This window comes from Lepidochelys kempii, chromosome 14 (assembly GCF_965140265.1).
Source record: "Lepidochelys kempii isolate rLepKem1 chromosome 14, rLepKem1.hap2, whole genome shotgun sequence".
NCBI lineage: Eukaryota > Metazoa > Chordata > Testudines > Cheloniidae > Lepidochelys > Lepidochelys kempii.
In genome coordinates, this window is record NC_133269.1 from 18,531,570 (window position 1) to 18,556,063 (window position 24,494).

A 24,494-nucleotide genomic window follows, 5' to 3' on the forward strand; every position below is an offset into this window, starting at 1 on the left:
TTGCCCGCTGAGCGCTCAGCCCCCACCTTCCAGCCCAGGCCACCTGGGGCAGCATTACTCTCCATCTCTGAGAGGGGACACAGGCTGCTGGAAGTGGGGTGAGGACAGGCAAGTCCCCAGGGGGAGCTCTCGTATAAAAGCCAGCCCCTCAGAGGGTAGCTATGGGGCCAAACTTGAGTGAGTGGCATTGCAACCTGGTGCATGGGTGTCACAATGCTTATCACTAATTTTAGACCCCCACCCTGTTACAGCAGAGGGCCGGCGAGGCCAAAGCAGAGTGGGCCTCCTGGGCAGTGGGGCAACCAGTGCTGCTTCTCCTCACCACTGCCAGTGGTATGCAGCGAGTGTAACATGTGTCCGGCTGCAGGTGCCGCTGGTGCCCAGCACAGACTCAGGCCCACGCCTTGGCCCTTGATGCAGTGCAGGAATAATGGGCCTGACTCTGTTCTCACATGCACTGGTATAAATCAGGAGTAACTCCATGACTGTCAATGGAGTTGCACCGGGGGGCAAATGGTGCAAGTGAGATGGGACACAGGCCCAATGCATTGTCAAGTGAAATGCTCCTTCACACCAGCCAGTAGGTTTTACATGGCATCTCCCTCCGGTTCACCGTTTTCTAGCCTCTAACCATGAAGGGGTCTATTCTTTTGTTGCACTTTTGCAGTCCCTGGTCACATTATATGTAATACAAGCCACTGCCAGCCTACTGACAACACCTAGGATCACTGACAAGGGTGCTCACACCTTGTGCGTCAGTCCAGAAGCTAGAGGATCTTGGAGGAATTTCCCACAATGGTGTAGTATAGAGCTAGATTACAGGATGGAGCTTCCTCTGAAAACACACGACATCTGTCAGAGACAGGATATCAACTAGATAGAGTCTAAGGGCTAGTCTACATAGCCCCGCCACTCGGACTATGGGGGTGTGAAGTGCAGTGTGTACGAGCCGGTTGTGCTATAACTGCCCCATGTGAACACTGCAGGTGTGAACTAAAAGGTACCTAGTTTCAAACAAGACACTCTTTCCCTCTTCTGCACTAGTAAACACTGCAATTCATACACCTGTAGTCCAAACTGAAGAGCCATGGAGACGTAGCCTTCGTCTGTTCTGGTGTAGCAATTCCGGTCTTCTAAGTCACTAAATGTTTACTACCCTTCCTCCATCCATCCACCCCCACCCACACACACTTCAGGCCTAGTACTGTATAGTTCTACCGACTTCACTGGAGTTACACCAGAGATGAATTTGGCACCCAGTTCTATAGCAACACCTCTTATACATGCTCCTCCTATATCAACCAACCCTGGATAAGGGGGCACAAGGGGCTGCATTTCCAGGCTTCTAGTCCCCCTCCTGTGCAGAAGTGGGTGGAGCTCAGCCAGCTTGATGGGGGATGTAATCTGTCCTGCAAAATTGTCTGGCACAATTTCCCTCCATCCTGATGTAGAGGGGAAGCAGGGGCTGAATTGTGATGGTCAGGCTAGAAGGTGCCAGTCCAGCCCAAAGTGAAAATCAGCTCAAATCCTCATCTCCTGTTGACTCCAGAACCTCATCTTTCATTTCCAGCTGGCAGTTCCAAGCCCCTCTGACTGTCGATGGGGCCGCTGTTTCCTAGTTAGAGTCTGCAGCAAACAGATTAAAACAAGAGGGCTGAGAGAAGGGCTCAGCTTGCCCCAGGCAGCTCAGCGGGCTGCTAAAGGCAGGTATTGCCAGTACCAGCCCAATGCAACCAAGCTGTGGCGCAGCCTGGGAGACTATTTAAAGGGAGCTGCCGTACAGCTTGGTCAAGCAGTGAAAGGTCCTTTGAGAAACTAGAGTGAAATCCTCTCTGCCATGCAAAGCCCAAGAAAACAGATCTATGGGGGGTGGATGGAATCTTCCACCTCAACCCTCCGAGCTGCTGCACAGCTATCCCCTAGCCAATACATTCCCCCTACATAGGGGTTCGGCCACTGGATTTGCATCTTTCCAACCTGCCTCTGCTTCCCCTTCTCCTGCCTCACTTACAACACCCTCGCCCCCATGTTGCCGCAGAGACAGCTGCCACAAAGTACTGCTCCATGCAATGCAAGGGATTTGGGGTCCCCACCACACAGCCTCTCTGCAGCCCAAGCTATGCTGCAGGTTGGTCTTGCGTGCTCACACAATGGGGGCGAGAATTTGCCCCAGCTGATAGTTGTCAACAGCTCTCCTTGGGCATGTTATTACAGAGCAATAGAGCAAGGCAGAGCAGAAGAGGAAATTCAATCAGCCTTGATTCCCCTGCAGAAATCCTGAAGATCTTGGTGGGGGTGGGGAGGAGTCAGGTTGAATCCCCCTCCCCCCAACATCTACTACTCCTGAACAGCACCAAAATCAGCATCTATCTTGTACGGAACAACGCTGCACTTGTGCTGCAGGGTGGGCAAGGCTTTTCCATCAATCCTGCATTTCGCCCTGGGGTCGCAGAGTGGACTTTTCTTTGCTATGCAGGAAGTCGGAGGTCGAATGCTCTTCTATTTCAAAGCTTTCACACTCCTGCTATCTTGGGAGCTGGAAACTTAAGCCATTTCCTGTGTTCTACTGACCGCCACTTAAAAGACATTTGACCCTGAAGTACCACACTATTTATGCAAAGCATGGGAGCCAGCCTGGTGACTTACACAGGGAGGGGACGTTTCTGTTGGGCAGGATGAATACAGCATCTGAAACCCAGCCAGTCCCCAGCTCCACTGGGCAGAAACTCACCTAGGGAGAACACAGCTGCCATGGGGCGACTGTTGAAAAGCTAAATGAGCCCTACATATTTGGAGATCAAAAGGAAAACAAAGACCGAAAACACTGGATAGAGCCCTCTCCTCTCCAGGGAGCTGTGCTGGGGCTCAGACAGGCAACCCCCAGCAGCTGCTCCCAGCAATACACACATTCTGTATAGACAGCCAGTGATTACGAGGTGGCCTTGTCTCCTTGTGCTGTTCATTACAGTGGGGTCAGGAGGAGACTCACTTTGGTTCTCACCAATCTGTTTAGGGACCCTCACAGACCTTGTCCCACAAACCGGTCTAGTGGTTCAGACAAGCTCAGCGATGGTCTTCGCTCTCCTCTGAGCAGACAGAAGGCTCGACTCGGATGCTTCAGATAATGGCTTCTCCCCACTGTGAAACAGGGCTGGCCTTAGGCACAAACAACACTCACACCACTGCTTCAGATCCTGAAGATCTACTCTGAGTCACACACCCACAGGCTGCAGCCTTCCAGCAATGGGACTGGAGAAGGAAAAAACTCCCGGTTCAGCCCCACCCCTGTTCCAGAGGCTTAGGGCCATGCGGCTCACAAAACCAGCCCAGATCTGATCTGGCTTCCCCTTGGGGGCCTGGAGATCATCACCACCAGAGTTTCGATACCCCTGAGGTCCATAAAGATAGGAACAAACAGGAGCATTGCGTGTGAAAGGCTGGCAGCAACCTGTGTTAAGTAGCAGAGATAAACCAAGGGGAAGTGGCTGAGCTTCATTTTTGCTCTCCATGTATTTTGGACCTTAAGGACAGAATCTGCCCCAGTGCCAAGCCAGCGTCTCTCTGTTGAAGCCAGCAGAGTTACTCCAGATTTGCACGGATGTGAGTGCAGGCAGAATATGGCCCTCGTGTGCCCTTATGCTTTAAGAACTGGCCTGGTGAATGGTGCCCTTGGACAGTGGATAGCTCAGCCATAGATCTATCAGATCTGCCTGCCTGTCTCTTTATCTTGCTCTCAGAGGCAGGCCTGCCTCCTGCTCTTGCAGTCCTACAGTTTAGTTCCTTACAGAGCGTGCAGTCCCAGGGGCTGTGCATGTTGCTGGACACCCCAGTGAGAATCGCAGGCAGCTCTGAGAACTTTTTTTTCCTGAGGTCAATGCTGCCTATTGAGTAACCCAGATTAACCTTCTTGGGCCTGCACACACTTGCTGCTTTCAGAGCTCACCCTCCTGGGCTGACAGCCTAGCTGGCAGCCTGCAAAATGCCAGCGTTCTTGGCATGCTTTTCACCAGAATGCCTTTGAGCGCGAGGTAACAAGCGCTGGGCTGATATACAGTCCTCAGCTGAAAGGTCTTGTCCTTCCCACCAGAGCTGCCCCAATGCTGAGAAGTGGGAGCACTAGGCATGCACAGATCACTCCATTAGGCTTGAACAGATGAGCTGCTACAATGGGCCACGCTCCAGACCGCTCCTGGTCCTTGATGAAGGGCTCAAAGCCTGCAGCTCCCTTTGGCTGCTGAAGTATGTTCTCTGCAGGGCTCAGCCCACCAATCTACAGTCTTGTGGAAAAGGCCAGAAGAGCAGGAGAAGAAGGAAAACACAAGCACTTTCTCTCTCCCTGTGGTCCTCTTACACCACTTCTTTCCTTCCCCATCTCTTTCTGCTCAAACACAAATTTAAATGAAGAAGAGCCGACTTCTCACCTCTGGCTCCAAATCCCAGTTGGGTGAAAAGTGACATGAGTCAGTAGTTTCCAGTCATTACACACCAGAGCAGTGGAAGTGAAAGAGCAGAGGGAGGGAAGGAGGGTGTGTGTGTGTGTGTGTGTGTGTGTGTGTGTGTGTGTGTGTGTGTGTGTGTGTGTGTGTGTGTGTGTGTGTGTGTGTGTGTGTAAGGGGCGCGTTGTCATGACGGTCCTAGCAAGCGAGTGGAAACATATTGGCAGAGCTGGGGGTGGAGCAGAGGACTTGGCACTGCTGGGCAGGATTGAGGTGCACCGGCATAGCAGTGGGGGGAAGACAAGGTTTGAGGTGGACTGGCAGGGCTTTTGGAGGGCTCAGCTCCCACCCGACCGCACTCTGCCAGACTCTCGCCAGTGCCATCAGTTGTTTGTTTTCACCTGCACTAGGTTCACTCCCAAAATGAACAATAAACAGAAAAATCTCAAGCAAAAGAGAACTCACGCCTGAGCTCTGGTGCAAGGCCCATGGAGATGACCCAGTGGGGCAGGGCTCAGCCCTGCAGCCTCACAAGCCCAATTACACCCACAAGTAGACAATAAATCACGCTCTCCCAGCCATCCCTGCCTCCTTTTGTGCTTCCGTGTGACTCGTCTGCCTCACCGCTGACTGTCTGGGCGAGGGGGACAGATGCATGGTCTCATTCCAGTGAAGCAAAACAATACCCCGGTGCCCATGCAAAAGGCCCTAGCTCTGCTGAGTCCCTGCTTACAAGGAGCTCAGACCAAAGCAGAGCACTCTGGCCCTGGAAAGATCTCCAGGTGCTGGGGAGCAAAACGTTGCACAGCTCTCATCCTGAGCATTTACATCTTCCAAGCCCTTCTCAGACATTTAACCCAGTGTCCCGCCCTACGACATAGGTGGTGGCGGGGGTTGTTATTTCCCCAGGGAACAGAGACGGTAACTGCCAGGAAAATCACGACTACGGCTCCAATCCCAATCTCAGTGGACGCACCAGCAAAACTCCCACTGACTTCAACGGGAGCAGGATTTGGCCCTTCTACATTCCAGCTCCAACGGCCATTCCCCACTCTGCACTTGCTCTCTCATATCACGCTCGTGCCTTTAGTCTGGAAGCTCCTCAGGGCAGGGATCCAGCCATTGCTCGGCATAGCATACAGAGAGGCACAACAGAACTCCCAAACAGACATGGTAGGAGTTGCTAGTTCGAATGTGCTGAGTGGCTCACACATTCCTGAGGAAATTCACCACGTACATAAAACTGAGTGAAACGTAAACAAGGCTGAGCTGTAGCTGACTAGCTACGACTGATCCTACAGTGACCTCTGATGAGGCTGGTATTTACATTAACTACCCGGCTAATGGCACTAATGCACTTTATATCGCGGCGCCCTCTCCATTTCAGGACTATAAATTAGAACAGTAACTGTCACTGGTGGCAGGCCCCGGCCCGCTAATGAGCCTTGTGCCAAGTGCCTTCCCGCACCCTGCCCTCCCCCTCAGGGCGGCGGAAGGGAGGGTGGGCGCTGGATCTCGATGGCGGGGTGACCCCCAGGGAAGGCCCGAGCAGCATGTGAGGTAATTTCCCCCAAGACCCACTTTATCAGCGTGCTGGGCCGCGAGAGGAAACGAGTTCAGCCAGAGTTTGTCTAAACACATTGTGTTTTATGCGAAAAGCTGCTCCGCTCTCCTCCCTTTCCCAGGCAAACCCTGACAACTCCAAGGAAACCTTCACCCTCCTTTCTCTTACTGGGGAAGGTGGAGGAGGGAGCGCGCTGGACAGGAATCGCAGATAGTGTTCCACGCTTCCTGTTAGAGGCCAATCTGACCAGGAGTACCAGCTCCCAAGGGTCAAAAAATCATGGGGCAGGCCCCCAAAATCATGAGATTGGCTTGAAAATCATGAGAGGTTTTATTTTTTTTTAAAAAATGTCCTTTTTGTCTTCTGGTTTGGGGGCCTTTGGGGTGCATTCAGCATCATGTTCTCAAGCTTTTCTCTGCAGCCATGAGGATTAGCTACTTTTTCTTTTTTTTATATGAAAGCTGAGATTTTCACTTAACCACATGCCTCCAAGAACTGGGGCTTTAAGAAAAGCATCAGCTATCCTGAGGGTTGGCAACATTGTGTGAAATCTTGGTCTCACTGAAGTCAAGGGGAATTTTGCCTTCAAACATCGTCAAGATTTCACCTAGGAGTACTGCGCGTGTACACGATTTGCCCACTATCTATAGTGAAAGTGAGGGGCAGAAGTGAACGTCTGGACAGTTAATTAAGGATACCTTCAGCATATTCCAGATCTATGAGCTAGGCTGGGGAAGGACTGCAATACACGGTCAACCTGGTTTTGTGCTCTACACCAGAACTCTGCTGTTCCACAAGCAATCCAGAAACTACCCCAGAGAGACTCAATTGTATCACCGCAAAGTGCAGAATGGGAACAAGGAGAATGCTCTACAGTTTAATCAAAGTTTGAAAAACAGAGCCATAAAGAAGCAGCTATCAATGTCCCTTCCACAGGAAAAAGGGATGAATGTGTTGGCTTAATGTAATTCAGTCAGGCACAATGTAATTCTTCCACCACACAACTGGATGAATGCACTCAATCCTGGAGGAGGGGACTATCAATGGCCATTATCCAAAATGGTCAAGGAAGCAACCCCATGATCTGGGTGTCCTTAAAACTCCAACTGCCAGGACTGGTGACAGGGGATGGATTGCTTGAAATTGCCCTGTTCTGTTCATTCCCTCTGAAGCATCAGGCATTGGCCACAGTCAGAAAAGATGGACCATGGACCACAGCTGTTCTTATGACCCACAGCACCCCATGCTATTCTGGGTGTGCCCACACACAGATCTGCTGATGAACACAACCCAACCCTGATCTGCAGAACCCCCTGCTATCCCCACCCAGACCTTCTCCTAGCTAGTACATTAACCTGCAGCCGCTGCCAACCAACCCGCGTCCACACACTGCATATGGGCACCTTTCTTGTTTGCTTTCCTCTTAGGGCTAGTCTACACGTGGCTGTTTCTTGTTTGCTTTCCTCTTAGGGCTAGTCTACACGTGGCTGTGTAGTCGCAGCAGAGCGCTGGGAGAGAGGTCTCCCAGCGCTCTAAAAAACCCACCTGCACGAGGGGCGCGGCTCCCAGAGCCGCTGCACCGTCTACACAGGCACTTTACAGCACTGAAACTTGCTGTGCTCAGAGGGGTGTTTTTTCACACCCCTGAGTGAGAAAGTTGCAGCCCTGTAAAGTGCCAGTGTAGACAAGGCCTTAGAAGGATTCTGTTTGCAGAGTCTGTTGGGTGGGCTCATATCCCAAAACAACACTAGCAATCAAACACCAAGGAAAATGACCAAAACAACCCAGAAAATAGATGTCATTCTAAACCCAAGGGCTCTCTGAAGTTGGCCGTGAGTTGCCAGCTGTTTCCTAGATCCCTGAGAAAGTGGACACAAGGGCAGAATTTCAGAGCAAGCTGGAAAGAGCTTGTTTTGCATAGATACAGACATTGGCTGGCATCTTCCCCTTCCCCACAGACAACTGCCAGCAGCTCTCATGGAATAATAATGCTCCAACAAGTTGTGCAGACATCAAGGGCCGGCTTCGATCACCCAAACCCTTACTCACGGTGAGTAGCACCATGTCCACGAGCAATCACAATGAACCCAGTGGGACTATTCAAAGCATGAGGTCCTAATCAAGGGTGGCAAAATTCAGGTCTATCTAACTAACCCTCTTCACACCCCCATCAGATAGCTACAGAAAATCTCATGATGCCCTGTCTTACAGAGGGGGGAAACTGGAACATTGGTGACGTGACTTGCCTGAGGCTACGCTATACAGTTTAATGGCAGAGCCACCACCAGAACTTGGGACCTCCGCTCTCCCAACCTTCTCTTTATTCTTCCAGGCCATGCTGTGTTTCATGCTCAGAATACCTGACCCCATTTCCATAACAGTCACTAGCGAAAACTCCCATTGACTCCAGCTTCACAGAAGAGAGTGACAGACAGAAAGCTCCCCTGTGCAGAAACTGCACGTGCCCACGTGCTCCTAGCTGTGAAGGGTTCCACTTCAGATCCTCATCCAGCTTTTCTTAATGTCTCTGCCCCAGGGCTCTGGCAAAGGATTTGTTTCAGAGTAACAGCCATGTTAGTCTGTATTCGCAAAAAGAAAAGGAGTACTTGTGGCACCTTAGAGACTAACCAATTTATTTGAGCATGAGCTTTCGTGAGCTACAGCTCACTTCATCGGAAGCAGACATTATATACACACAGAGATCATGAAACAATACCTCCTCCCACCCCACTGTCCTGCTGGTAATAGCTTATCTAAAGTGATCATCAAGTTGGGCCATTTCCAGCACAAATCCAGGTTTTCTCACCCTCCACCCCCCCACACACAAACTCACTCTGTAGGAGAGTGAGTTTGTGTGTGGGGGGGTGGAGGGTGAGAAAACCTGGATTTGTGCTGGAAATGGCCCAACTTGATGATCACTTTAGATAAGCTATTACCAGCAGGACAGTGGGGTGGGAGGAGGTATTGTTTCATGATCTCTGTGTGTATATAATGTCTGCTGCAGTTTCCACGGTATGCATCCGATGAAGTGAGCTGTAGCTCACGAAAGCTCATGCTCAAATAAATTGGTTAGTCTCTAAGGTGCCACAAGTACTCCTTTTCTTTTTGCAAAGGATTTGGGGAACCCTGCCTCCCCGCTGTGTTAATAAAGTGCTGTCCCATCCCATCCCAACCCAAGTCAGAGAGACCTTTTTCATTGTGAATACCTGACTGCACCAATTCACTCTCAGCCAGCAAAAACAAAAGCAAACATGGCTAGGGGCCCAAGCACAGTGACTAAACTCTAGATCCCAATGAATATTCGTGGTATCCATCCCAATCTGTTCTTCTGAGGAACACTGCCTAACACTTTAGGAGGTCTAAGCTGTGATTCAGTCACCATTAGAGAGCATGTCAATTTGTTTCCAATGTCCCCCTTTCCCTACAACCCTCCCTTTCGGATTCCCATCTCATCTTTCTCTGCCTTTTCAAGGCCAGACTGTTTCCACCAGGAGTGAATTGTGTTTGTTCTGTTTGGAGGGGGAGGTGCAGGGGGAGGAGGAGGGAACATGCTGCCACCATAAAATTCAAGTGCTGCAGATAAACATCAAAGAAACATTATTCCCTTGTATAAGTAGATGACTGTTAAACATGAATTGATCATAGCACTGCATGACATAATGAGGCCAGAGACACAAAGAGGTGCTCAAAATACCACTGTGCGGAACATTACAAGGGGCTGGTAGTTTACACTGCTCTGCAATGCAGGAATGCTTCTCTTAATCACCTCTACCACCCTTGGCCTTGCTCCGGAAATAATAGACAACATATATAGAGAGTGGAATGCATCAGACAATACTCTCAGTCCAGGCCTCTTCTGCTCTCATTCTCAGAGGAAACCAAAAGCAGGAATTTTCAAATTGCCGTTCAATTCCCACTGAAAGCCAATGAGGATTGCGTGCCTTCAGCCCTTGCCAGCCAAAAAGCAGACATGTCACATGTCTGACACAGGCAGCCTTTGCATGTACAATGTGTGCTTGTAACATGTTGCAGGTATATAATCTGCAAAGGCAACACCCATCAGCAGCCCCTCTTTCTTTAGTTCTAGGGCTTGATCTGGGAAGGTTGTTTAGCACTTTAGAACAGGCCCTTAAGCTGAATATGAAGTTTTAGTATGCATGAAATCGAGAGATTAATTCCCTCCCTTCCCCAAAAGCCAGGCATAGTTGGTCTATGAAAAGCTCTCCCCACCGATTCTTGTCCTGATCAAATCGGAAGCACAGAATCGGCTGTGCTGGTCCAGTCCTGAAAACAGTTCTGCAAGTGCACCTCAGTTCTGAGCTGAAATAAATCCCCACCATACAAACCCAGGCCTCTCCTGAGCAGACTGAAAACCGTACAATGGTGTTTTGCCATTTGTACACCTGGGGGACTATGATGAGATCATCAGATTCATTTTCACTTGGGACCTAAGAGTTTTAACATAAGCCTCTGAAGGGGTGACAAGCTAGAACACTAACACCCAACCCACCAGAGCATCAGCCCCTGCAAAATCCCTCTTTGCTTCAACCAGTATTTATTCCAGTTGCCAAGTGTTGCGTTTGCTATGCAAGAAGACTGATGGGCCTTTTTTCCCCTATTGAAGGAACCATAGGCAAAGCAAAGCCCAGTGAGAACATCCTGCCATTACTTCTTGATAGCTGTAAGAGCCTTATAAGGCATGTTACGTATTTTCCTTGTTCATATGTGTATAATTCATTAGCTGCAGTGGCTTGCATGGTACTTTGGTCCATAGAACTGAGCCAGCCTCTCTGGCAGAGTTTTGGCTCTGAGCTTTGTCTAGGTCTACCCCCACCCCACGAAAGAATGAAACTCAATGGAGAGAACCAGTTTTGTATGCGACCCTGGAGAAATCCAGATAACTCCTGCTCCGACCCAGGAAATGAATGTACTATTTAAATTGATCTAAAGGAAAGCAGCCCCCTTCCCCAATTCCCTTCTTTAAACTCTGTGGCAGATGGAACAAAAACTGGGCCCAAGAAAGTCTTAGCACAGGCTCCAATCCAAGATGAGCTGCTTCTTCCATTTATAGCCATGTTCAGTCCAGCTTCATTGCAACATCTTGGACTCTAGGAAATGAAGTGTGTGTGTTTGAGGGAGTAGTGAAGAACACAATTGGCCAATTGTCAAATTATCTTGTTTGATCACAATGAAGTTTGATGTTCCCAAAACAAAGCTATCTCTGCATAATCTTAATTCAGTCCTTTGCCTCGTCTTATAAGGCTTATTGCGCTGGCAGGTTACCCAACCTATCCTGTCAAGCAGTGGCCAACAGCAACATCAAGCTTAGGCAGAAGGAAAGATCTATAAATAGCTTAAAAGATAATTCTTCAATCTGGAAAAGTCAATTCTTATCCTACTTTTATCAACAGTCAAAGTGCCCTATCAGCAGAAGGCATTGAAGTCCAAGTTAATAGCCAACCCATACTGAAGGAGACCCTGGTGAAATTTTTGTCTTATCTCTCCCAAGATAACTGACTTTTTTTCTTATCAGCCTGCAAGACTATTTTCCCAAATGCGTGAGCCCCTGGAACATCCAGAAGAGAGAAGAGCTGGGGACCATATCTCGTAGAGCTAAGTAGGATTTTCCAGGGCGTGTGGATGGGAGACCTCCAATTAGCAGATAGGATCTGCACCGCCGTGCACCTTGTGTAATCATTTACACCTACGGTAGGAACTGGTTTTCCTTTACTCTGAGGCACTGTTACCCTGTCAGAGCATAGTAGAACCTTAGTATAAACGAGAACTAGGTCCGTAGCGTTTTATACCCACTTTGCACAAGTGTAAATGACGACATAAGGTGCAAAGCTGTAGAGGATCTGGTATCTAAGAGTGCTGCTGATTCAGAAGGGGGCACTCTTCCCTCGCAGGGTAGTTCTACACTGCACACTAAGCCCTGGCTCTGATTCAGGTTTGAGCACAAGCCCCCCTTCAATCCACACACCAATCAGTCTGACTCAGGTCAGCGAGCACTCAGGACCCAGGTCCTAAGACCCTAATGGGGTGGGTCAGAGCCCTAGGACCCTGCTAGGGGAGGTGGATCAGAGCCAGAGTCCCACAGGAACTCAGGTCCAAGCCTTGTCATTTTGCAGTGTGGACACAACTCAAGCTGCAGACCCAAGTCAGAAGGTCTGCATAGTACACTATGGATGCATTAGCATGGCTCAGACCTGGGCCCAGCAATTGTAAACCCAGGTTTACAATGCAGTGTGAACCTTCAAGCGTGGACTTGGAAACACTAAGTCCACAAGCCCAGGTGCCCCAGATCTAGGCTTAGTGTGCAGTGTAGACATATCCTAAGTCTGCAAGGAGCCAGTGCCCCAGCCTGATGTGATGAAGTGCTGGGCGGCTGCCTTTTGAAGAAAACAGAGGCCTTGATCACCTGGGGTCTTTAAAAATCCCAAGTACACAGATCCCAGCATCCTCTTTGGAAATTCTTGGAGGCAAACATCATGCTGATGTATAGAAACTAGAAATGGGAGAGAGACGTTTAGATCATCCAGTCCACTGCAGGAAGGTGCCTACAGTGTTCAATCCAGTCCAGCTTTAAACAACAGGACTTGCACCACTTCTTTTGGGAGACTATTCCACAGTACAATAGATCTGTCTGCTGGTGAGATCACCCGTTTCACTGCAGACCCACAGGGACTTACACTGGGGCAAACAAATTCCTTCTTTTATCAGAGTTTGGCTGACTCTGAAATGAGAAAAGGAGACACTGAATCTGCTAAAACAAGGAAATAACTCCAAACATTGGCCCTGAGTCACACTGGAAAGGAGGGGCTGGTTTGAAGGAGGGGGGAATCTGCCAGTCAAACAATATTAATAACTGCTTGAGTCAGTAATAAGGCCTCACTTGCCTGCAATCACACTCCTATTTAATGCTCTGCATCTTGGCTCAATCATACTAGACCATCTCTGGTGTCCAAATATAACTCCTTATCCCTGCCCATGTTGGTTTGGTGGCTTGGTAATTGACTTCAGAACCTTCCACCCCTAGGTCGCCAGCAACCAGTTATTCACCACCTGGTGGCCCAGGTGAGACGAGTTCAGCAGGCCTCAGATCATCTCTCAACAGGGAAGATGTCCTCATCAGAAAAACCACTATCACTGCTGGCACCTTCACCAGCATTCTCAGCAGCCAGTCCCAAGTCTAAATGAGCATGGAGGCTGAACGACCCATTTCCTGTTTCAGAGTAGCAGCCGTGTTACTCTGTATTCGCAAAAAGAAAAGGAGGACTTGTGGCACCTTAGAGACTAACAAATTTATTTGAGCACAAGCTTTCGTGAGCTTCATCAGATGCATTTCTTGTTGCCATTCCAGAGCAAGATCAAGGAACGCTGGCAGAGGAGGGGGAAGCTTGCTCTGCTGCTGCCTATGCGGTACCTGCCTGGGGGTATGGGAGAGGGGAATAGAGTGTGAACAGAGAGCTTCCTCTGTTGTCAAATTCATGTTGCTCTCCAGACTGTGTGCAACCTCTGTAGTGAGACAGGCACATCTCCCCCTTGCGCTCTCTCCTCTTTCCTCTCTTTCTTTCCAAATAACTGGCGCTGCAGATTTTCCTTTTTTCCAGATTATCTCATATTTGGCGCCTACTACATATACACAGCGTTGGACTCGGTGCATTTTTCATTCCCCAGTCCCCTCCCTGCTCGCAGTCTCTCTCGGGTATGTTCGGCTGCAGCACCCAATCTAGCCCCAGTGTGTCAGCTGGTTGTAAGGAAATGCTTCCCCACAGGTTTAATCTCTTAGTGCAGTTAAACTGTTGTGCCACTCAGGGACTTGGAAAGGATTACTCAACCCTGGCCTTTTCATTTCAGGTAGAGTTGCTTTGTTTGTTGTCTTTTAAATCTCTTTAACTCCCCTTCCCCTCCCCACCCCCTTTACAACTAGGCCAGAGAGCCACATCCCAAGAGGGCCTTGATAAAGTAGACACAATGGTATTTGAATAGCACATTCCACCTTTCCATCCCCAAACCTCTCTGGATGAGAAGAGCCCCACGCGCCCACACCTCCCCCAAACCAATGGGGCCCTCTTCTCAATGGACCCTTGTGATAGGGTCTTCCTCACAGGAGCCTTGTCCTGGCAGTGAGGCATTCGCCTCTCAGATTCCTCCAAAGGCAAAAAAAGCCCTTTTCTGAAGATGTCCCTCCTCACAGAGAGGGTCAGAGAGTTTGCCTCCCCGGGCAACTCTTTTCATCAGCTTTGAGTGGCCACCTAGGTTACAGGGTGGTGTTTGGGGTTCAGTTTGGAGAAGCACCCAAATGCTCAGATGCTTCACCACACCTTCTCTAAATTCCTGAACCTCCTGGGACAGCAAAACAGGGCTGGGAACCTCGCTCACCTCCCATCAGATTTCCCAGCACTTCTCTGGCTTCCCCAGCGGGGGCCAGGAAGGGCAGAGGCTGTTTCCAAGAAAAAATAGGTTTTTAAAAAGTTATTGGAAAGCTTTGGAAGCCAAACCAAGAATCAAGGCAGGCTCATGGGAACACAAAAAATGTCACACCCAATCAGATCTAAGGTCCATCTAGTGACAGTGGCCATTAGTAGCCGCTTCAGAGGAAGGCTGAGTTCAGGTTTTGGGTGAAGGTACCTGGTACTAGTTTATCTTATCTGCCTTCGTTTCTCCATGCCTGCTGGGGAGAGTCCTGGAGAGAACAGCAGCCAAAAAATGGAGGGATAAAGGCAATGAGATCCTAGTGCTGGGCAAGGGCAGGACAATGACTCTGTGGAGTGACATTAAACTCTGCGGTGTCCTCAGCCTAGAGCATATGCACGAAGGCACTCTGAGAACCCATGGGTGGGGATCGAGGGGACTAAACTAGCCACACGATAATGGTAGTGAAGGCGTGAGAGAGCCGATAGGAGACTTATGGGCTTTTCTTGGCCCCAAGCATATGCCATTGGTCAGAATGAGACAAAGTTATACCCACATCACGTGGTTGCAGTCAGTAGTCACTGACACAATGGCTTCTCTTATAACACCCTTCTGCCCTTTACAAACCCGAGGACCCCCATACCTTTCCCGAGCAGACCTGGTCAAACAGACCCTCTTCTCCTTTGAGGGCAAGTGTGGAGATGGGGCTCTCAGTGACACCAGCAAATGAACTCTTTCCTCTCATGACTGACACACAGAGGGTCTTTCTAACCTTTCCAGAGCCAGGCATTTGCTAAACTCCTTGCTCCGCTGCCAGTTAGAGCTGGCAGGAATGAAAATCAGGCAAAAAAGCAAAGAGAAAATTAGTTTCATCAGTGCCAACTTCAAGCTGGTGGCTTTCTAAATATGACCTATTTTGCTGGCAGCATGCGGCCAGGACAACTTTCCCAGAGCCTGGGCCAGCACTGAAGGCACAGCATGTGCTTTCAAGGGGAAGCCACTTCACACCGCTTTCGTATCAGATCAAGGAAGATTTCCAAATGCACCAGGTATTGCAACTGAGCCTCACCTCCAAATACAACCCAGGGGTTGAACAAGGAGGAGCCGGGGCCAGAACGAGAAATAATTGACTAACGAGGAAAAATTTACCGAAGTTCCGGGAGCACCTATGGCCTTCTACATTGAGTGTTCATGGACTGATTGTAAAGGAGGTTTGTTACCAGGGGAAAAGCTGCAACCTTAGTGGGTAAGCACAAGAGGAGTATGGGGAGAGGACAGGGAGCAGGAGATGGAACCTTTCATCTCCAGTCACCACCTCCAATCCAGCCTACCTCAGTGATGGCAAAAAGCTTTTGGCATCTGGAAGCTGTTCAAGGGCCTGTCATAAGTAAGCTGGGGTTTTCTGTCTGGGTGTCTTCAGCAGAGGCCAACAACTGAATGGACATGGGAAACTGTGCTACTGAACTATCCTTTCACCTGCAGAAGAGGTCCCTGGAGCAGAGGATGTAGAGGGAGAAGTGGGGAAGATTGCTCTGCCACTGCCTGTCCTATAGCTATTCTGTGGCTAAAGCGTCCGTACCCCACATTTAATGGGTAAACGGAGGCAGAGACAAAAAGTGACTTGCCTCATGCAGCAAGCTGGCAGCAGAGTCTGTAAGAGAACCAAGGAGTCCTGACTTTCAGACAGCCACTCTAGCCACTAGAACACTTCTTCAGAGAGTCCACTGAGGAGATGAAAGGAATGTAGAATAAAAGCTGGAGGTTTGGATGCTCTTCCTCAGGAATAACCTGTTGACACAATGTACACCCACCGACCCCCACACACGTCCCCTCTCAATCTTTCTACCTGAGGGGAACTAGACTGAATTCCTTTCAAAACTCATTAGTGCTACTTTCTTCATCAGACAAAAGGTGGCAGGCTATCCTGTTATTTACCTTTTACTTTTCAAAGTAAAATTTACTGCCAGGGAAATTGCAGGCCAATTCAACCATCCTGGAGACTGACCATCTTCTACTTGTCACAAGAGGGCTGCAAACTGAGTGACACAGACAACTTCTTGAGCCTCGTTCCATGTGCTGTATCAAACCCATTGCCTCCAGGACTCAGACCTGCTCTGAGAGAGCCGTGTGGATTCCTTACCCTTTACCACCACCACTGGGCATGCGACAGAGCCCCTTTCACCAAAGACGGTAAAGCAGTGCAATATAAAGAGATGAATTAAGCCGCACCACACCCAAAAGGGAGCTCAAAAGAATTATACCCATTTTACAGAGGGGAATCCCAAGGCCCAGAGAGAGGAGATAACCTGCCCAAGATGACAAAGTAAATGAGGAGTGGAGGAGGCGAGAAAACCCAGAAGTTCTAGACCTCTACTGTAAGCATAGAAAACAGCTGCTGCTCCCTGCACTGGTGTAATGCTTGCCATGAGATGCCAGTAGGAGAACCTACCCTTTCCCAACAATTAAATAAAAAGAAGAACTGGACATAGAAAGGCTTCAACTGTAGAGACAGCCGGACCCAGGTCATCTATCCCTGGAGTGTCTCCAGCAGTTTTTGTGGTTCTAATGCATCCGTGTATGTATTACGTGCATATGCAGAGCGTGTGTTTGAATATATATTTGTGATGTGTAGGTATGCATTTGTGCACGTGTGTGTATAGGTACATTTGTGTGTCTGTAAGCAGGTGTGTAGACTGAGTGTGTGAGTTTAGAGCACTCAAAATTGCAACATTAGTGACAAGAGGCCATGGATGGAACCATGAATACCAGAAACAGCTGAGACATGCTGTTCATCTCCCCAGACAAGAGGGCTCTTGCAGAATTAGTAATTACAAATTATACGAGGCTCTTCCTAAAGGATTAGGCTGGCACCCATCCAAACCAAAGGGAAGCCCTCAAAATCCTTCTATTGAGAAGTGTCTGTGGATGTCATATGCTGGTTCATATGCACATGGCTCCCTCCTACTCCTCCCTCCCGGTTCCCCTGTCCCAGAGACAACATGGAAGGGAATTCTCGTGCTGCACCTAACACAATTCTCCTTGCACCATCTGCCAAGCCAACAGAGGCCAAGGAGCTAATATCCAGGCTCCAGGCAAATGACAACAGCTGCACAGTCTCAGGGGGCGGGGATAAAACCTGCCCCCAAAAATGTCAAGTGCTCCCCTCCTGGTTTAGCCCGGCACCTGGACATCAAGGGACACAGTATGCAGCAGCTGTGAAGCATACATGCCTCCAGGAGCTTGGAGAGGGGCACTGTGGAGGCAGTGAGGAAGGCAGGTGCCTAGGTGCTGCCTGGCAACAGGCAGCAGAGGAGAGGCTGTTTGGAAGGCAGTAACAAAGCACACACCTGAGAAGAGAAATTGTAGAGCTGACCAATGCCTGCACCACCAGGGCAGGGACCCACATCCGGGCACTAACACACCTGAGGCAGAGTCCTGCCTGCCTTGAACTGGTGGAAAGGGGCAGCATAGCAGCTGTGAACACCCTTCCCAGTGCAGAGCACCCCCTTACCAGGCACAAAGTCCCCAGCCCAGGGGATGTTCTGGAGTGGATCAGGTTAAGCTAGGGGACACAACAGGGGCAGGAGGGGATGAAGCAAGGACAATATTGCCCATCTATTCCACAGCTGTTTCAAGGTCCATAGGGCCACAGCAGAGGGAGATGCATCGCCAGGCCCATTCCCTAACCCCAGCGTCAGCGTGCCGAAGATTCAGTCCACACGCCTACAGCGTGCCCCCAAGGACACGTTCTCAGAGGTGCAGCCCAGCCAGCCACTCAGATGGATGGAGCACAGCATGCTGGGAACCACAGTGTCCATGGACAGCACGCCTGTATTAAAGAAGAGGCTGGCTTCAGGAGGCTCCTTTATGGAAGGTGCATGTATCCCTTGGACACGTGGAAAGCTGCCCTGGAGCTGGTGAGCTTTGGGCACCCCTGGCCCAACCGTAGGGGTTTGCTACTTGACCCTTTGGTGCACAGCTGTGCTCTCCACCCAGGCTTTCCCCAGCAGGCTTGCTGGGCCTGCGGTAACGCTTTGAGGAAGCTGTTTGCACGTTGTTTACAGTGATGCTGTTGCCTATAGACTATACCATATCTGAGGCTGCCTCCTGCCACCTACTGCAGAGGTGGAATAGTCTAGCTGATAACATTACTCCCCCCCCCCCCCACCCCCCATCCTCCCAGGGCCCGCTTCAGTCCTTCATGTGTCTCGCTCAAAGTATCCGAAGTACGGCCTGAGAGACAATGTAGTTTGAAACCATCCTCTGCCCAGAGCTGCAGAGTGAGGACACAACCTAGCAGCAGTAAGCAGTTACTGCTGGCAAAGTGAACCAACCTGCAAATTCTGCTCATCTGTCAAGGAAGCTCAGCCCACATTCAGTACTTATCTGGGCCCTACCACCATTGCATCTGGGCCCCTCTCAGTCTGTAATTCATTCATCCTCAGAAACACCCCTGTGAGGTACACAACTGCTATTATCCCCACTTTACCGAGGGGGGAGCGGATGCAAAGAGAGACTTGAGGTATGTCTGCACTGCAGTTAAACTCCTGTGCCTGGCCCATGTCAGCTGACTCAGGCTCCAGCACGGAGGTTACGGCCGGACTGTAAAATTGCAGTAGACACATTTGGGCTTTGGCTGGAGCCTGAGCTCTGGAGTCTGAGCTGAGGGGTGCAGATGAGCCCAAACGTCTACACCACAATTTTACAGCTCCACTGCCAGAGCCCAGGGAGCAGGAGTCAGCTGAGCTGGGCCAGGCGCGGGTATTTAGTTGCAGTGCACACGTACCCCAAGCAACTCGCCCACAGTCACAAAATAAAACATATGGCAGAGCAGGAACTGAACTAGCAACTTAACCACTGAACCCAGCCTAGCAACTTAACCACTGGACCATGCTTCCAGCGGACTGGAAGTAGCCTGTCATCAGTTCAAATCCTGCTTAGGAAGGTGGCAGGAAACAAAGGTTACCACCATCTGATGTTGGCTGCTGTCGCATTAAGCGAACCGGCTGTCACAATCGCCTGCGCAGTGGACGGCGTCCTCACAAGAGTCGTCACTCTCAGAGGAAAAGCCAAGGAATGAACAGACCTGGAGGACTGACTACACCCTCCTCCACTAGAAAAGTTCCCTTCAGGTCAGGTGGCAGGGCATGAGAGAGGAAGGGAGGAAGAGTTTGCATGACTGCTGCTTGTCCTAGGGATAGCTGCTATTGGGGATTCCAGTCTCCAGGGCTGTCAAAACAGCATTAAACTAATGCAAATAAATGTAGAGGGGGAATAAAAGCAAGAGACAGATAATCAGGTTGTGCACAATAATATTTGGATTTAAATATGCATGTAAATTAAAATGCAAATTAGGCACAGCCCTCCAGTGCCTGGCAAACTGCCATGAGGCTTTTGAAGCTATGCAGGTGGAAATCGCGCTCTACGGCAACCTCAATACAAACTAACTGCTCCCCCTCCTACCCCGCAATGGCAGTTTCACCACAGCTAGCTGCTCCATTTGTTTGGCTTCCTTTTCCTGCCGTTTCTTTCAGAGCTGCTGAGCTCCAGGTGACAGCTCATCTCCAACCAGCCTCCTTCCTGCATCACACACTTTCCTGAGACCCTCAGCAAAGGTGGTGGTGACAGCAGCAGTGGGGTGAGGGGGAGGGGAACAGCATGAGAACACAGACAAGTCACTGACCGCTGGAGCTGAAGGGAAATAAAATCTCAACAAGCTAGAGGCAGGCACAAGGGGTTAATTACTTCTGGGCTGTTTTTGAGGCTCCACTGTAGGGGTAGCAGGGGGCTGGGGTGGAGGGGAGTTTCCACGAACATCATGTTGCAGCATCATGCCTGACCCAACCTCTGGGAGCATTTCCCAGGTAGAGGAAGCAGGGCATCAATCCAGGTGTCACAACTGCCAAGTGAGACAGGGGCAAGTGCCACTGCAGGGACACAGCTGCAGCATGCGTAGAGACCTGGCAGTCTCACCTGCAGCCAGCCATGCATCTCCAAGGGAATGCACTTTGCTCTGCAGTGCAGGGACAACTGGGGAGGACGGCAGTTCCTAATCCTGGCTGTCGGACAAGAACTCGGGACTGTTTGCAGCCCTCAGCTCCCTTGGGCAGGAAGCAGCTGAGTTGCCAAGCTATCATCGCCCTCCAAATCAAAGCTTCTTTTAGTCACAGGGCCAAATTCACCCCTGCTGTAAATCGGTCCCGTTTCCAGCTCCCAACGGGATGGATTTGTTTAAGGGGAGAGCTTGTTTTTCTCTTGGGTTGTTTCATTTGGTCTCAGGTCCACGAGCAGCTTTGAAGCGATTTCTTCCCACACCAAACTCAATCCTAGGGAAGGACAGCCTGGGATGACAGGTCTGTCCCTTGGCCCCTTCAACACAGATGAGAGAAGCCACCTACCAAGACCCCACTGGGTAGAGGGATTATCCAGTTTCTTTTTTGTGGGGCTCAGCCGTGGCCTGCCTCTCCGCACTCACATATAGGCTCTGGGCACATCTCTTCCAGGACGGCACCCCTATCACAGTCCCCACCCTGCTAGCAGACCCAGTTGTACTACAGCTCAGAGCTATGAAAACATCACAGACCTCATGGGCCTCACTTGGAGTGGTTAGTCCTCACCTACTCTTCAGAGCAGACTTTCCTCCATTATCACTCTACTAGCTTGGACACGGAGCATCCATCAGCCGAGCTGAGAAGTCCTAGCCTTTGTAGCATGGCAGCCAGTGGTGCCCTGTGGGCTTTTAAGAGTGGGAAGCAGAGCAGCCCCCACCCCAGCCACTCCTTCCATCTTGGAAAGGTAAGGGAAGCATCTCATTACCCCCCAAAGACTGTGTGTGTGTTTGGCGGGGGGATTATGTAGTAACGTCTTCTCAGGGGGTTCCAAGAAGCCTTCTCTCTTTCTCCTACCACTGAAGGGACCCCCCCTTGGCTCTCAAAGTCCACGGCTTCTCCAGACATCAGCTCTGCTTGCTTTGCCCATGCTCAGTGAGCAGGGTGCCGATCAAAGCTCCTCCCTCCACAGGGCTAAGGGGGCAGGATGCTCCTCCGCTGCCAGGCAAGACAAACAATGGGCAGTCCCATAAAATGCCAGATCTCCGACATTCCCACTAGGCCACAGCAGAGAGCGCTCCTCCAGAGCGGGCACTACACAGCCATTCACAGGGAGGGAGTGCCCCACAATGGGGTCTGGCAGGGAAAGTGACCCAAGGAGCTGTGATTGCATAGGCAGCTTAGAGTTCACAACGGAGAGTGGCTAAGATATCAGTGGGGGACGGGGAAGGGGTGCTGGGGCTTGAGGGGTGCAGTGGGGATATTGCACTAGCTCTTGGGCTGTAAATCTGAGCTGGGAAAGAGTGACCAGGAGGATGAGCCTTTTAACTCAGTTTCTTCAGCTCTTTTATTGGACTTGGAGCCTCCCTGGGCCTGAAAGCTCCCTTTATGTCACTCCCACCGAGCACGGCTGCCTCGTTCTGTAAATCGTACCCCAGACAGCTGCCGTGTAAACCTCACCCTCAGCAGCTGTCTTGGGATTAAGAAAAGGAGTACTTGTGGCACCTTAGAGACTAACCAATTTATGTGAGCATGAGCTTTTGTGAGCTGCATTCCGATGAAGTGAGCTGTAGCTCACGAAAGCTTATGCTCACATAAATTGGTTAGTCTCTAAGGTGCCACAAGTACCCCTTTTCTTTTTGCGAATACAGACTAAAACAGCTGCTTCTCTGAAACCTGTTTTGGGATTGTGGAGCCCCTTTGATTTAAAGACACCCCCACTTCCAGGCAGCTGTCCAGGGATTCTGTAGCTTAGACACTGTTTCCAGTACCTAACAAAGGGCCCGATCCTGCGTGATGTTGTGCTCAGCGTCAGTGGGAGCGGATAGGGCTCTGCGCCACCCAGAAGGAGCTCCACGCCTGGCAGGATCAGACCCACCGAGCATCTCACTGGGCGGATGGTCTCTCTGGGATTATCCAGGCTATGTTAAACCCGGAGTGGGATGAGGCAAAGTGGATTGGCCTATAGTGCTTTTATGGCTTATTGTGCTGTTTCTTTGATATCACTCAGCCACAGATAATCAGAATTTGTTTACTGAGATAACTGCAGCTGTCCTAGGCTGCTTCCCCTCCCTCAGTCCCACCAAGGCTGTTCCTCTCTTCTTACAAAGGCTACACACAGTTGGGACAAGGGGGACTTCACCATTTCCTCATTCCACATATTGTAAACTCTGTGGGCTCATGGTTAGCACAAAGGACTGGGAGTCAGGATTTGGGGGTTCAAAGCCCAGCTCCGCCACTGACTCACCCTCAGATCTTGAGCAAGTCACTTGCATCAAAAATGTGGCACTCTTTCGGTGCCTCAGCTTTTGGGCGCCCAACTTGATGTGATTTGAGCCTGATTTTCAGAAGCCCTGAGCAGCTGCAGCTCCCGTTAAGGTCAGTGAGAGCTGAGCCAATGGCAGAGACCAACTCCTCACGCGCTCGCACCCAATCGCTAAATGATGCCCTTCAGCGCTGCCAGCTTCATGCCCTAGGCCAGGTGGGGAGGGAGGGAGGGCTCGCTAGAGACCAGAGAGTCTCACAACAGCTCAGGGACGAGGGGTCAGAGGCAAGCAGCAGCATCAAGCGTACGTGGAAGTGAAGGGGGAGTGAGCTGGATGGGGCCCTGTGCAGTTGACTTCACACAGGGTCCTCCTGGGGCTAGGCCCAAGCCTGGAGAGGGCCCAGCACAGCTTCGGTATCAGATAATATGGCTTTCCTGTTTCCATGGACACTTTTGAATGGGAGGCCACCTGGAGCAATGCTAACACCTGAGAGGCCAGGTCCTCAGACCAAGGCACTTCTCCGCTGCCCCCGCCTAATGCCAATGAACGGGTCCAGCAGCCAATGGCAGAATGTATGCGTGTAGGGAGGGGGTGAAAATCATGCTCTACTTGTCCAAGTGTTACTACAGGGCCAGGTCTCCCCCAAGCAAAACCCCACCCTAACAGCCTCTGCTGGCAGCAGTCACTCCCACAACCAAGCAGCCCAGCTTGCGGCGTAGAGCAGCAGGGAGGCTCCTGACAGGTAATGGCAAAAGCCGCAGGAGGCCTGGACACCCACGGCCGGGTCCGCATGCGACAGGCCTGCAGCAGAAAGGGGAGGGCGCGATGAAGAAGGCAGCTTTTCTATGGTCTCCAACCACCCTCCCGAGCTAACAAAGCAACTGAACAATAGCGCTGGACAGGCTGACAGACGTTGCCTTGTAAGGAAGTCTGGTTAACTCCTGGCTGGACTGAGTGAATTGGGGGGCGAGAAGGGCGGGCTGCGTAACTCACTGGACATGCACAGTCCGCCCAGCGGCCTGTTTCAGCTGTAACACTTCACCCCACAAGGGATCGGCTTGCGTGAGCCCTGGAGAAGAGCAGGGCGAGGAGGGAAGGTTATGGCCTTCGATGCCAGTGCTGCACCTAGCAGAGGAGGGGACTGGGGAATGGAAAAATAACCAAAGAGCTGGAACAGAACAAAAATCTCTTTAGAACAGAAGTGGGGGGGAATAAAGGTCCCGGCGCCGCTGGGGGAGGGGAGCCAGCTTTAATGCCTAATGCAGGATTAATCAAAAACAAGATAGAGCTAATGTAAAACAGGGCTCCAATTTCACAGTGGCTCCAGTCCATGACACAATTACAGCATCTGGCTACAGGGGCCAGAGGGAAAGAGCTCCTGATTCCTGCTAAGAGAGAGGCTGGGTGGCTGCCCCAGCAGGACAATAACTGCTGACACAGTGCTGGAGTCCCACAAGCGTCAGCACTGCAATGAAACAGCAAGCAATGCAGGCGCCATGTCCGCACCTTTCACGTCACCCCAGTGGCTGCTTTTCTTAAGGAGACACAGTCAAGGCGGGTGGGCCCAAGATTAGGGCCAAAAGTGAGAGCAGTGTCCCATTTTACAAGCCTGGCAAACAGCTGAGGTAAGGGGGAGGGGGATATTTTCTCATTCCACTTGCAGCAAGCTTTGTGGTCTCATGGGGCCACTTAATGAAAATTCTGCAGTGCCCCCAGCAGTTCCAGAAGTCTCAATAAATCCAAGCGTAATGGACGCATGACT

General features: G+C 50.7%; 1 protein-coding gene across 3 annotated transcripts in view; it reads right to left on the bottom strand.

Moving 5' to 3' along the window:
• Positions 1-24,494, bottom strand: part of SEPTIN9 (septin 9) — a 260,220-nt gene that overhangs the window by 90,877 nt on the left and 144,849 nt on the right. The window lies entirely within an intron of this gene.